Source organism: Brassica oleracea, chromosome C9, assembly GCF_000695525.1.
Source record: "Brassica oleracea var. oleracea cultivar TO1000 chromosome C9, BOL, whole genome shotgun sequence".
NCBI lineage: Eukaryota > Viridiplantae > Streptophyta > Magnoliopsida > Brassicales > Brassicaceae > Brassica > Brassica oleracea.
Window position 1 is genome coordinate 964,437 of NC_027756.1, and position 13,421 is coordinate 977,857.

Here is a 13,421-nt window from a genome sequence, read left to right on the forward strand (position 1 = left end):
GTTTTTTTATAAATTAATTTATTAAAATTTCATATACTCACTAAATTAGTGAACTAACCGTTATAAAATCACTATTCTCTAGAGAAATGAAGACAACAAAGGTTCCAAACCTCTTTGACCATCACCATATATTACCACAGGAGGCAACTATGCATCAAAACAATATTGTTAGATTTTTTAAAATTTTCTCATAATCTATGTGTTAACCCCTACGAAAATATTGAGTTTTACGTTAAACACTCTATATACTGAAGCCTAAACTTTTTAGTGTTGTTTTAAAATTTCTAACCACATTCTATATTTGTATTAGTGTATGTTAAACTCTCTTTTACGGAAAATGGGAATCGTTATAATTTTTATCAATTAATTTATTAAAACTTCATAAAAACTCCCTAAATCGGTGGAATAATCACTATAAAGTCGTTATTTTTTAAAAAACGGTGACAACAAAGTCTCCAAACCTCTTTCAACATCAGCATATGTTAGTGCATGATGCAACTATGCATTAAAAAAATATTGTCATATTTTTTGAATTTTTTTCAAAATCTATGTGTTAATTTTGGTAAATGCCTTATATACCGAACCATATAATCTTTAGTATTGTTTTAAAATTTCTAACCACATTCTACATTTGTATTAATATATGTTAAATTCTCTTTTATGGTATATGAGAATCGTTCTAATTTTTTTATCAATAAATTAGTAAAACTACAAAATAATATTTTAATCAGCTGAATAATCACTAAAATTGCTATTTTCTTGAAAAACGGACACAACAAATGATCTTAATCTCTTTCAACATCATCATATATTAGTGTAGGATGCAACTATCTATTAAAAAAATATTGTCATATTTTTTAAAATTTTCTCAAAATCTATATGTTAACCTCTACAAAAATATTGAATTTATGTAAATGCTTTATATACTGAACCATAAAATCTTTAGTGTTGTTTTAAAATTTCTAACCACATTCTACATTTGTAGTAATGTATGTTAAACTATCTTTCATGATGCACGAGCATCGTTAAGTTTTTCTATAAATTAATTTAGTAAAATTTCATATACTCACTAAATTAGTGAACTAACCGTTATAAAATCGCTATTCTCTAGAGAAATGAAGACAACAAAGGTTCCAAACCTCTTTGACCATCACCATATATTACTACAGGAGGAAACTATGCATAAAAACAATATTGCTATATTTTATGAATTTTTCTCATAATCTATGTGTTAACCCCTACGAAAATATTGAGTTTTACGTTAAACGCTCTATATGCTGAAGCCTAAACTTTTTAGTGTTATTTTAAAATTTCTAACCACATTCTACATTTGTATTAGTGTATGTTAAACTCTCTTTTATGGTAAATGGGAATCGTCATAATTTTTATCAATTAATTTATTAAAACTTCATAATACTCCCTAAATCGGTGGAATAATCGCTATAAAGTCATTATTTTTTGAAAAACGGTGACAACAAAGTCTCCAAACCTCTTTCAACATCATCATATGTTATTGCATGATGCAAATATGCATTAAAAAAATATGGTCATATTTTTTGAATTTTTTTCAAAACCTATGTGTTAACTCCTACAAAAATATTTAATTTTGGTAAATGCCTTATATACTGAACCATATAATCTTTAGTATTGTTTTAAAATTTCTAACCACATTCTACATTTGTATTAATGTATGTTAAATTCTATTTCATGGTACATGAGCATCGTTCAATTTTTTTATAAAATAATTTAGTAATATTTCATATACTCCCTAAATTAGTGGACTAACCCTTATAAAATCGCTATTCTCTAAAGAAATAAAGGCAACAAAGGTTTCAAACCTCTTTGACCGTCACCTTATATTACTACAGGAGGAAACAATGCATTAAAACAATATTTTTATATTTTTTGAATTTTTCTCAAAATCTATGTGTTCCCCTTCAGAAATATTGAGTTTTACGTTAAACGCTCTATGTACTGAAGTCTAAACTTTTCAGTATTGTTTTAAAAGTTCTAACCATATTATACATTTGTATTAATGTATGTTAAACTCACTTTTATGGTATATGAGAATCGTTCTAATTTTTTATCAATAAATTAGTAAAACTACATAATACTATTTTAATCAGTAGAATAATCACTAAAATTGTTATTTTCTTGAAAAATGGACACAACAAAGGCTCTTAACCGTTTTCAACATCATCATATATTAGTGTAGGATGCAACTATCCATTAAAACAATATTTTCATATTTTTTGAAATTTTCTCAAAATCTATGTGTTAACCTCTACAAAAATATTGAATTTATGTAAATGCTTTATATACTGAACCCTATAATCTTTAGTGTTGTTTTAAAATTTCTAACCACATTCTACATTTGTATTAATGTATGTTAAACTCTCTTTCATGATGCACGAGAATCGTTCAGTTTTTCTATAAATTAATTTAGTAAAATTTCATATACTCACTAAATTTGTGAACTAACCATTATAAAATCGCTATTCTCTTGAGAAATGAAGACAACAAATGTTCCAAACCTCTTTGACCGTCACCATATATTACTACAGCAGACAACTATGCATCAAAACAATATTGTTATATTTTTTGAATTTTTCTCAAAATCTATGCGCTTAACCCTACGAAAATATTGAGTTTTACGTTAAACGCTCTATATACTGAAGCCTAAACTTTTTAGTGTTGTTTTAAAATTTCTAACCACATTCTACATTTGTATTAGTGTATGTTAAACTCTCTTTTATGGTAAATGAGAATCATTATAATTTTTATCAATTAATTTATTAAAACTTCATAATACTCCTTAAATCGGTGGAATAATCCCTATAAAGTCGTTATTATTTGAAAAACGGTGAAAACAAAGTCTCCAAACCTCTTTCAACATCATCATATGTTAGTGCATGATGCAACTATGCTTTAAAAAAACTATTTTCATATTTTTGAATTTTTTTCAAAATCTATGTGTTAACTCCTACAAAAATATTGAATTTTGGTAAATGCCTTATATACTGAGCCATATAATCTTTAGTATTGTTTTAAAATTTCTAACCACATTCTACATTTATATTAATGTATATTTAATTCTCTTTCATGGTACATGAGCATCGTTTAATTTTTTTTATAAACTAATTTAGTAATATTTCATATACTACCTAAATTAGTGGACTAACCATTATAAAATCGCTATTCTCTAGAGAAATAAAGACAACAAATGTTTCAAACCTCTTTGACCATCACCATATATTACTACTGGAGGCAACTATGTATTAAAACAATATTGTTATATTTTTTGAATTTTTCTCAAAATCTATTTGTTAACCCCTACAGAAATATTGAGTTTTACGTTAAACGCTCTATGTACTGAAGTCTAAACTTGTCAGTATTGTTTTAAAATTTCTAACCATATTCTATATTTGTATTAATATATGCTAAACTCAATTTTATGATATATGAGAATCGTTCTAATTTTTTATCAATAAATTAGTAAAACTACATAATACTATTTTAATCAGTAGAATAATCAATAAAATTGCTATTTTCTTGAAAAACGGACACAACAAAGGTTGTTAACCGTTTTCAACATCATCATATATTAGTGTAGGAAGCAACTATGCATTAAAACAATATTGTCATAATTTTTGAAATTTTCGCAAAATCTATGTGTTAATCTCTACAAAAATATTGAATTTATGTAAATGCTTTATATACTGAACCCTATAATCTTTAGTGTTGTTTTAAAATTTCTAACCACATTCTACATTTGTATTAATGTATGTTAAACTCTCTTTCATGATGCAGGAGCATCGTTCAGTTTTTCTATAAATTAATTTAGTAAAATTTCATATACTCACTAAATTAGTGAATTAACCGTTATAAAATCGCTATTCTCTAGAGAAATGAAGACAACAAATGTTCCAAACCTCTTTGACCATCACCATATATTACTACAGGAGACAACTATGCATCAAAACAATATTGTTATATTTTTTGAATTTTTTTCAAAATCTATGTGTTAACCCCTATGAAAATATTGAGTTTTACGTTAACCACTCTATATACTGAAGCCTAAAATTTTTAGTGTTGTTTTAAAATTTCTAACTACATTCTACATTTGTATTAATGTATGTTGAATTTTTTTTCATGGTACATGAGCTTTATTCAATTTTTTTATAAACTAATTTAGTAATATTTCATATACTCCCTAAATTAGTGGACTAACCATTATAAAATCGGTATTCTCTAGGGAAATGAAGACAACAAAGGTTCCAAACTTCTTTGATCATCACCATATATTACTACAGGAGGCAACTATGCATCAAAACAATATTGTTATTTTTTTTGAATTTTTCTCATAATCTATGTGTTAACTGCGGAAATATTGAGTTTTACGTTAAACGCTCTATATACTGAAGCCTAAATATTTTTGTGTTGTTTTATAATTTTGAACCACATTATACATTTGTATTAACGTATGTTAAACTCTCTTTCATGGTATATGAAAATCATTACAATTTTTTATCAATTAATTTATTAAAACTTCATAATACCCTCTAAATTAGTGGAATAACCCATATAAAGTCGTTATTTTTTGAAAAACGGTGAATACAAAGTCTCCAAATCTCTTTCAACATCATCATATGTTAGTGCATGATGCAAATATGCATTAAAACAATATTGTCATATTTTTTGAAATTTTTCAAAATATATGTGTTAACTCATACAAAATATTGAATTTTGGTAAATTGTTTATATACTGACCCATATAATCTTTAGTATTGTTTTAAAATTTCTAACCACATTCTATATTTGTATTAATGTATGTTAAATTCTCTTTCAAGGTACATGAGCATCGTTCAATTTTTTTATAAACTAATTTAGTAATATTTCATATACTCCTTAAATTAGTGGACTAACCATTATAAAATCGCTATTCTCTAAAGAAATAAAGACAACAAAAGTTCCAAACCTCTTTGACCATCACCATATATTACTACAGGAGGCAACTATGAATTAAAACAATATTATTATATTTTTTGAATTTTGCTCAAAATCTATGTGTTAACCCCTACAGAAATATTGAGTTTTACGTTAAACGCTCTATATACTGAAGCCTAAACATTTTAGTGTTGTTTTAAAATTTTGAAGCACATTATACATATGTATTAATGTATGTTAAACTCTCTTTCAAGGTATATGAAAATCATTATAATTTTTTATCAATTAATTTAGTAAAACTTCATAATACTCCCTAAATTAGTGGAATAACCTCTATAAAGTCGTTATATTTTGAAAAACGGTGACAACAAAGTCTCCAAACCTCTTTCAACATCATCATATGTTAGTGCATGATGCAACTATGCATTAAAACGATATTGTCATATTTTTTGATTTTTTTTCAAAATCTAAGTGTTAACCCCTACAAAAATATTGAATTTTGGTAAATGCTTTATATACTGAACCATACGATCTTTAGTATTGTTTTAAAATTTCTAACCATATTATAAATTTGTATTAATGTATGTTAAACGCACTTTTATGGTATATGAGAATCGTTCTAATTTTTTTTCAATAAATTAGGAAAACTACATAATACTATTTTAATCAGTAGAATAATTACTAAAATTGCTATTTTCTTGAAAAACGGACACAACAAAGGCTCTTAACCGTTTTCAACATCATCATATATTAGTGTAGGATGCAACTATGCATTAAAACAATATTGTCATATTTTTTGAAATTTTCGCAAAATCTATGTGTTAACCTCTACAAAAATATTGAATTTATGTAAATGCTTTATATACTGAACCCTATAATCTTTAGTGTTGTTTTAAAATTTCTAACCACATTCTATATTTGTATTAATGTATGTTAACTCTCTTTCATGATGCACGAGCATCGTTCAGTTTTTCTATAAATTAATTTAGTAAAATTTTATATACTCACTAAATTAGTGAACTAACCTTTATAAAATCGCTATTCTCTAGAGAAATGAAGACAACAAAGGTTCCAAACCTCTTTGACCATCACCATATATTACTACAGGAGGTAACTATGCATTAAAAGAATATTGTTATATTTTTTGAAGTTTTCTCAAAATCTATGTGTTAACCCCCTACGAAAATATTAAATTTTACGTGAAACACTCTATATACTGAAGCCTAAACTTTTTAGTGTTGTTTTAAAATTTCTAACCATATTCTACATTTGTATTAATTTATTTTAAACTCTCTTTCATGGTATATGAAAAGTATTATAATTTTTATCAATTAATTTAGTGAAACTTCATAATACTCCATAAATCGATGGAATAACCACTATAAAATCGTTATTTTTTTGAAAAAAGAAGACAACAAACGCTCCAAACCTCTTTCAACATCATCATATGTTAGTGCATGATGCAACTATGCATTAAAACAATATTTTCATATTTTGTTTTAAATTTTCTCAAAATATATGTGTTGACCAACCCCCTACAAAAATATTGAATTTTGGTAAATGCTTTATATACTGAACCATATAATCTTTAGTATTGTTTTAAAATTTCTAACCACATTCTACATTTGTAATGTATGCTAAACTCTCTTTCATGGTACATGAGCATCGTTCAATTTTTTTATAAATTAATTTAGTAATATTTCATATACTCCCTAAATTAGTGGACTAACATTTATAAAATCATATTCTAAACCTCTTTAACTACCACCATATATTAGTACAGGAGGCAACTACGCATTAAAGCAATATTGTTATATTTTTTGAATTTTTCTCAAAATCTATGTGCTGAAAATATTGAGTTTTACGTTAAACGCTCTATATACAAAGCCTAAATATTTTAGTGTTGTTTTAAAATTTCTAACCACATTCTACATTTGTATTAATGTATATTAAACTCTCTTTCATGGTATATGGGAATCGTTATAATTTTTTATCAATTAATTTAGTAAAACTTCATAATACTCCCTAAATCGATGGAATAAATACGACAAAATTGCTACTTTCTTGAAAACCGGACACAACACAGGCTCCAAACCTCTTTCAACATCATCATATATTAGTGTAGGATACAACTATGCATTAAAACAATATGTTTATATTTTTTGAATTTTTCTCAAAATTTTTGAGATTGAATTTTGTTAATGCTTTATATAGTGAAGCCTATAATTTTTAGTATTGTTTTAAAATTTCTAACCACATTATACATTTGTATTAATATATGCTAAACTGTCTTTCATGGTGCATGAGTATCGTTCAATTTTTTTTTATAAGTTAATATAGTAAAACTTCATATACTCTCTAAATTAGTGGACTAACCATTATGAAATCGATATTTTCTAGTGAAATGGAGACAAAAAATATTCCAGACCTCTTTCACCATCTTCATATATTATTAAAGGAGGCGACTATGCATTAAAGCAATATTGTTATATTTTTTGAGTTTTTTTTAAAATCTATGTGTTAACCTCTATGAAAATATTGAGTTTTACGTTAAACGCTCTATATACTAAAGCTTATACATTTTACTGTTATTTTAAAATTTCTAACCACATTCTACATTTGTATTAATGTATGTTAAACTCTCTTTCATGGTATATGAGAATCATTATTATTTTTTACCAATTAATTTAGTAAAATTTCTTAATATTCCCCAAATCGGTGGAATAACCAGTATAAAATCGTTATTTTCTTAAAAAACGGACACAACAAAGGCTCTAAACCTCTTTCAGCATCATCATATATTAGTGTAGGATGCAACTACGCATTAAAACAATATTGTCATATTTTTTGAAATTTTCTCAAAATCTATTTGTAACCCTACAAAAATATTGAATTTATATATATGCTTTATATACTGATCCCTATAATCCTTAGTGTTGTTTTAAAATTTCTAACCACATTCTACATTTTTATTAATGTATGCTAAACTCTCTTTCAAGGTACATGAGCATCATTCATAAATTAATTTTGTAAAATTTCATATATTCCCTAAATTAGTGTACTAACCATTATAAAATCGTTATTCTCTAGAGAAATGAAGACAACAAAGATTTCAAACCTCTTTGACCATCACCATATATTACTACATGAGGCAACTATGCATTAAAAGAATATTGTTATATTTTTGAAGTTTTCTCAAAATCTATGTGTTAACCCCTACGAAAATATTGAACTTTACGCTAAATGCTCTATGTACTAAAGCCTAAACTTTTCAGTGTTGTTTTAAAATTTATAACCATATTCTACATTTGGATTAATATTTGTTAAACTATATTTTATGGTATATGAGAATCTTTCTGATTTTTTATCAATAAATTAGTAAAACTACATAATACTATCTTAATCAATAGAATAATCACTACAAAATTGCTATTTTCTTGAAAAACAAACACAACAAATATGCATTAAAACAATATTGTCATATTTTTTGAAATTTTCTCAAAATCAATTTGTTAACCCTACAAAAATATTGAATTTATGTATATGCTTTATATACTGAACCCTATAATCTTTAGTGTTGTTTTAAAATTTCTAACCACATTCTACATTTGTATTAATGTATGTTAAACTCTCTTTCCTGGTACATGAGCATCGTTCAATTTTTCTATAAATTAATTTAGTAAAATTTTATATACTCCCTAAATTAGTGAACTAACCTTTATAAAATCGCTATTCTCTAGAGAAACGAAGACAACAAAGATTCCAAATGTCTTTGACCATCACCATATATTAGTACATGAGGCAACTATGCATTAAAGCAATATTGTTATATTTTTGAAGTTTTCTCAAAAACTATGTGTTAACCCCTACGAAAATATTGAACTTTACGCTAAATGCTCTATGTACTAAAGCCTAAACTTTTCAGTGTTGTTTTAAAATTTATAACCATATTCTACATTTGGATTAATATTTGTTAAACTATATTTTATGGTATATGAGAATCTTTCTGATTTTTTATCAATAAATTAGTAATTCCTTAAATCGTGGAATAACCACTATAAAATCATTATTTTCTTGAAAATCGGAGACAGCAAACACTTCAAACCTCTTTCAAAATCGTTATTTTCTTGAAAAACGTTGACAACAAAGGCTTCTAACCTCTTTCAACATCATCATATATTAGTGCATGATGCAACTATGCATTAAAACAATATTGCCATATTTTTTGAAATTTTCTCAAAATCTATGTGTTAATCCCTACAAAAATATTGAATTTCGGTAAATGCTTTATATTCTGAACCATATAATCTTTAGTATTGTTTTAAAATTTCTAACCACATTCCGCATTTGTATTAATGTATGTTAAACTCTCATTCAAGGTACATGAGCAAGGTTAAATTTTTTTTTATAAATTAATTTAGTTAAATTTCATATACTCTCTAAATTAGTGAACTAACCATTATAAAATCGCTATTTTGTAGAGTAAGGACGACAACAAAGGTTTCAAACCTCTTTGACCATTACCATATATTAGTACATGAGGCAGCTATGAATTGAACCAATATTGTTATATTTTTTGGTTTTCTTTCAAAATCAATGTGTTAACCCCCTACGAAAAAATATTGAGTTTTACGTTAAACGCTCTATATACTGAAGCCTAAAAATTTTAGTGTTGTTTTAAAATTTCTAACCATATTCTACATTGGTATTAATGTATTTTAAACTCTCTTTCATGGAATATGAGAATCGTTATAATTTTTATTATTTAATTTAGTAAAAATTCATAATACTCCCAAAATCGGTAGAATAACCACTATAAAATGACTATTTTCGAGAAAAATGGAAACAACAAAGGCTCCAAACCTCTTTCAACATCATCATATGTTAGTGCAGGATGCAACTATGCATTAATACAATATTGTCATATTTTTTGAAAATTGCTCAAAATCTATGCGTTGACCCCTACAAAAATATTGAATTTTGGTAAAAGCGTTATATACTGAAGCCTATAATCTTTAATGTTGTTTTAAAATTTCTAACCATATTTTACATTTGTATTAATGTATGCTAAACTCTATTTCATGATAAATGAGCATCGTTCCATTTTTTTTATAAATTAATATAGTAAAATTTCATATACTCCCTAAATTAGTGGACTAACCAATATAAAATCGCTATTCTCTAAAGAAATGGAGACAACAAAAGTTCAAAACCTATTTGACCATCATCATATATTAGTACATGAGGTAACTATGGATCAAAACAATATTATTATATTTTTTTATTTTTTTCTCAAAATCTATGTGTCTACGAAAATATTGAGTTTTACGTTAAACGTTCTATATACTGAAACTTATACTTTTTACTATTCATCTAAATTTTCTAACCACTTTCTACATTTGTATTAATGTATGTTAAACTCTCTTTCATGGTATATGAGAATCGTTATAATTTTTTATCAATTAATTTAGTGAAACTTCATAATAGCCCCTAAATCTATGTGTTAACCCCCAACAAAAATATTGAATTTTGGTAAATGCTTTATATACTGAAGCCTATAATCTTTAGAATTATTTAAAAAAATTTAACCACATTCTACATTTGTATTAATGTATTCTAAACTCTCTTTCATGGTGCATGAACATCGTTCTATTTTGTTTATATGTTAATTAAGTAAAACTTCAAATACTCCATAAATTAGTGGACTAACCATTATAAAATCGCTATTCTCTAGAGAAATAAAGAAAACAAAGGTTTCAAACTTTGACCATCATCATATATTAGTAAAGGTGGCAACTATGCATTAAAACAATATTTTTATATTTTTGAGTTTTTCTCAAAATCTATGTGTTAACCCCTACGAAAATATTGAGTTTTACGTTAAACGCTCTATATTCTAAAGCTTATACATTTTAGTGTTATTTTAAAATTTCTAACCACATTCTAAATTTGTAATAATGTATGTTAAACTCTCTTTCAAGGTATATGAGAATCGTTATTATTTTTTTATCAATTAATTTAGTAAACATTTTATTATACTCTTTAAATTGGTGGAGTAACTACTTTAAAGTCATTATTTCATTAAAAATGGAGACAAAAAAGGCTTTAAACCTCTTTCAACTTCGTCAAATGTTAGTGCATGATGCAATTATGTATTAAAACAATATTTTTGTATTTTTTGAAATTTTTAAAATTCTATTTGTTAATCCCTACAAAAATATTGAATTTTGGTAAATGCTTTATATATTGAAGCCTATAATCTTTAGTGTTGTTTTAAAATTTTTAGCCACATTCTACTTTTGTATTAATGTATGTTAAACTCTCTTTTATGGTATATGGAAACCGTTCTAATTTTTTTATCAATTAATTAGTAAAACTACAAAATACTATCTTAATCAATGGAATAATCACTACAAAAATGCTATTTTCTTGAAAAACGGACACAACAAAGGCTCTAAACCTCTTTCAACATCATCATATATTAGTGTAGGATGAAACTATGCATTAAAACAATATTGTCATATTTTTTGAATTTTTTTCAAAATCAACGTGTTAACCTCTACAAAAATATTGAATTTATGTAAATGTTTTATATACTGAACCCTATAATCTTTAGTGTTGTTTTAAAATTTCTAACCACATTCTACATTTGTATTAGTGTATGCTAAACTCTCTTTCATGATACATGAGCATCGTTCAATTTTTCTATAAATTAATTTAGTAAAATTTCATATACTCCCTAAATTAGTGGACTAACCGTTATAAAATCGTTATTATCTAGAGAAATGTAGACAACAAAGATTTCAAATCTCTTTGACCATCACCACATATTACTACAGGAGGCAACTATGCATTAAAATAATATTGTTATATTTTTCAAGTTTTCTCAAAATTTATTTGTTAACCCCTACGAAAATATTGAATTTTACGTGAAATGCTCTATATACTGAAGCCTAAACTTTTTAGTGTTGTTTTAAAATTTATAACTATATTCTACATTTGTATTAATTTATTTTAAACTCTCTTTCATGGTATATGAAAATTATTATAATTTTTATCAATTAATTTAGTGAAACTTCATAATACTCCATAAATCCAAGGAATAACCACCGTAAAATCGTTATTTTCTTAAAAAACGAAGACGACAAATGGTCCAAACCTCTTTCAACATCATCATATGTTAGTGCATGATTCAACTATGAATTAAAACAATATTTTCATATTTTGTTTAAATTTTCTCAAAATATATGTGTTAACCAACCCCCCTACAAAAATATTGAATTTTGGTAAATGTTTTATATACTGAACCATATAATCTTTAGTATTGTTTTAAAATTTCTAACCACATTCTAAATTTGTATTAATGAATGTTAAACTCTCTTTCAAGGTACATGAGCATCGTTCAATTTTTTTATAAATTAATTTAGTAAAATTTCATATACTCCCTAAATTAATGGACTAACCTTTATAAAATCACATTCTCTAGAGAAATAAAGACAACAAAGGTTCCAAACCTCTTTGACCACCACCATATATTAGTACAGGAGGCAACTATGCATTAAAGCAATATTTTTATATTTTTTTATTTTTTCTCAAAATCTATGTGCTGAAAATATTGAGTTTTACGTTAAACGCTATATATACTGAATCCTAAACATTTTAGTGTTGTTTTAAAATTTTTAACCACATTATACATTTGTATTAATGTATGTTAAACTCTCTTTCATGGTATATGGGAATCGTTATAGTTTTTTATCAATTAATTTAGTAACACTTCATAATACTCTCTAAATCGTTGGAATAAATACGACAAAATTGCTATTTTCTTGAAAACCAAACACAACAAAGGCACCAAACCTCTTTCAACATCATCATATATCAGTGTAGGATGCAACTATGCATTAAAACAATATTGTTATATTTTTTGAATTTTTCTCAAAAATTTTGAGTTAACCTCTACAAAAATATTGAATTTTGGTAATGCTTTATATACTGAAGCCTATAATTTTTAGTATTGTTTTAAAATTTCTAACCACATTATACATTTGTATTAATGTATGCTAAACTGTCTTTCATGGTGAATGAGTATCGTCCAATTTTTTTTATAAGTTAACATAATAAAACTTCATATACTCTCTAAATTAGTGGACTAAGTATTATAAAATCTCTATTTTCTAGAGAAATGGAGACAACAAATATTCCAAACCTCTTTCACCATCATCATATTTTATTAAAGGAGGCGACTATGCATTAAAGCAATATTGTTATATTTTTTGAGTTTTTCTCAAAATCTATGTGTTAACCTCTACGAAAATATTGAGTTTTACGTTAAACGCTATATATACTGAATCCTAAACATTTTAGTGTTGTTTTAAAATTTTTAACCACATTATACATTTGTATTAATGTATGTTAAACTCTCTTTCATGGTATATGGGAATCGTTATAGTTTTTTATGTATAATATTCCCTAAA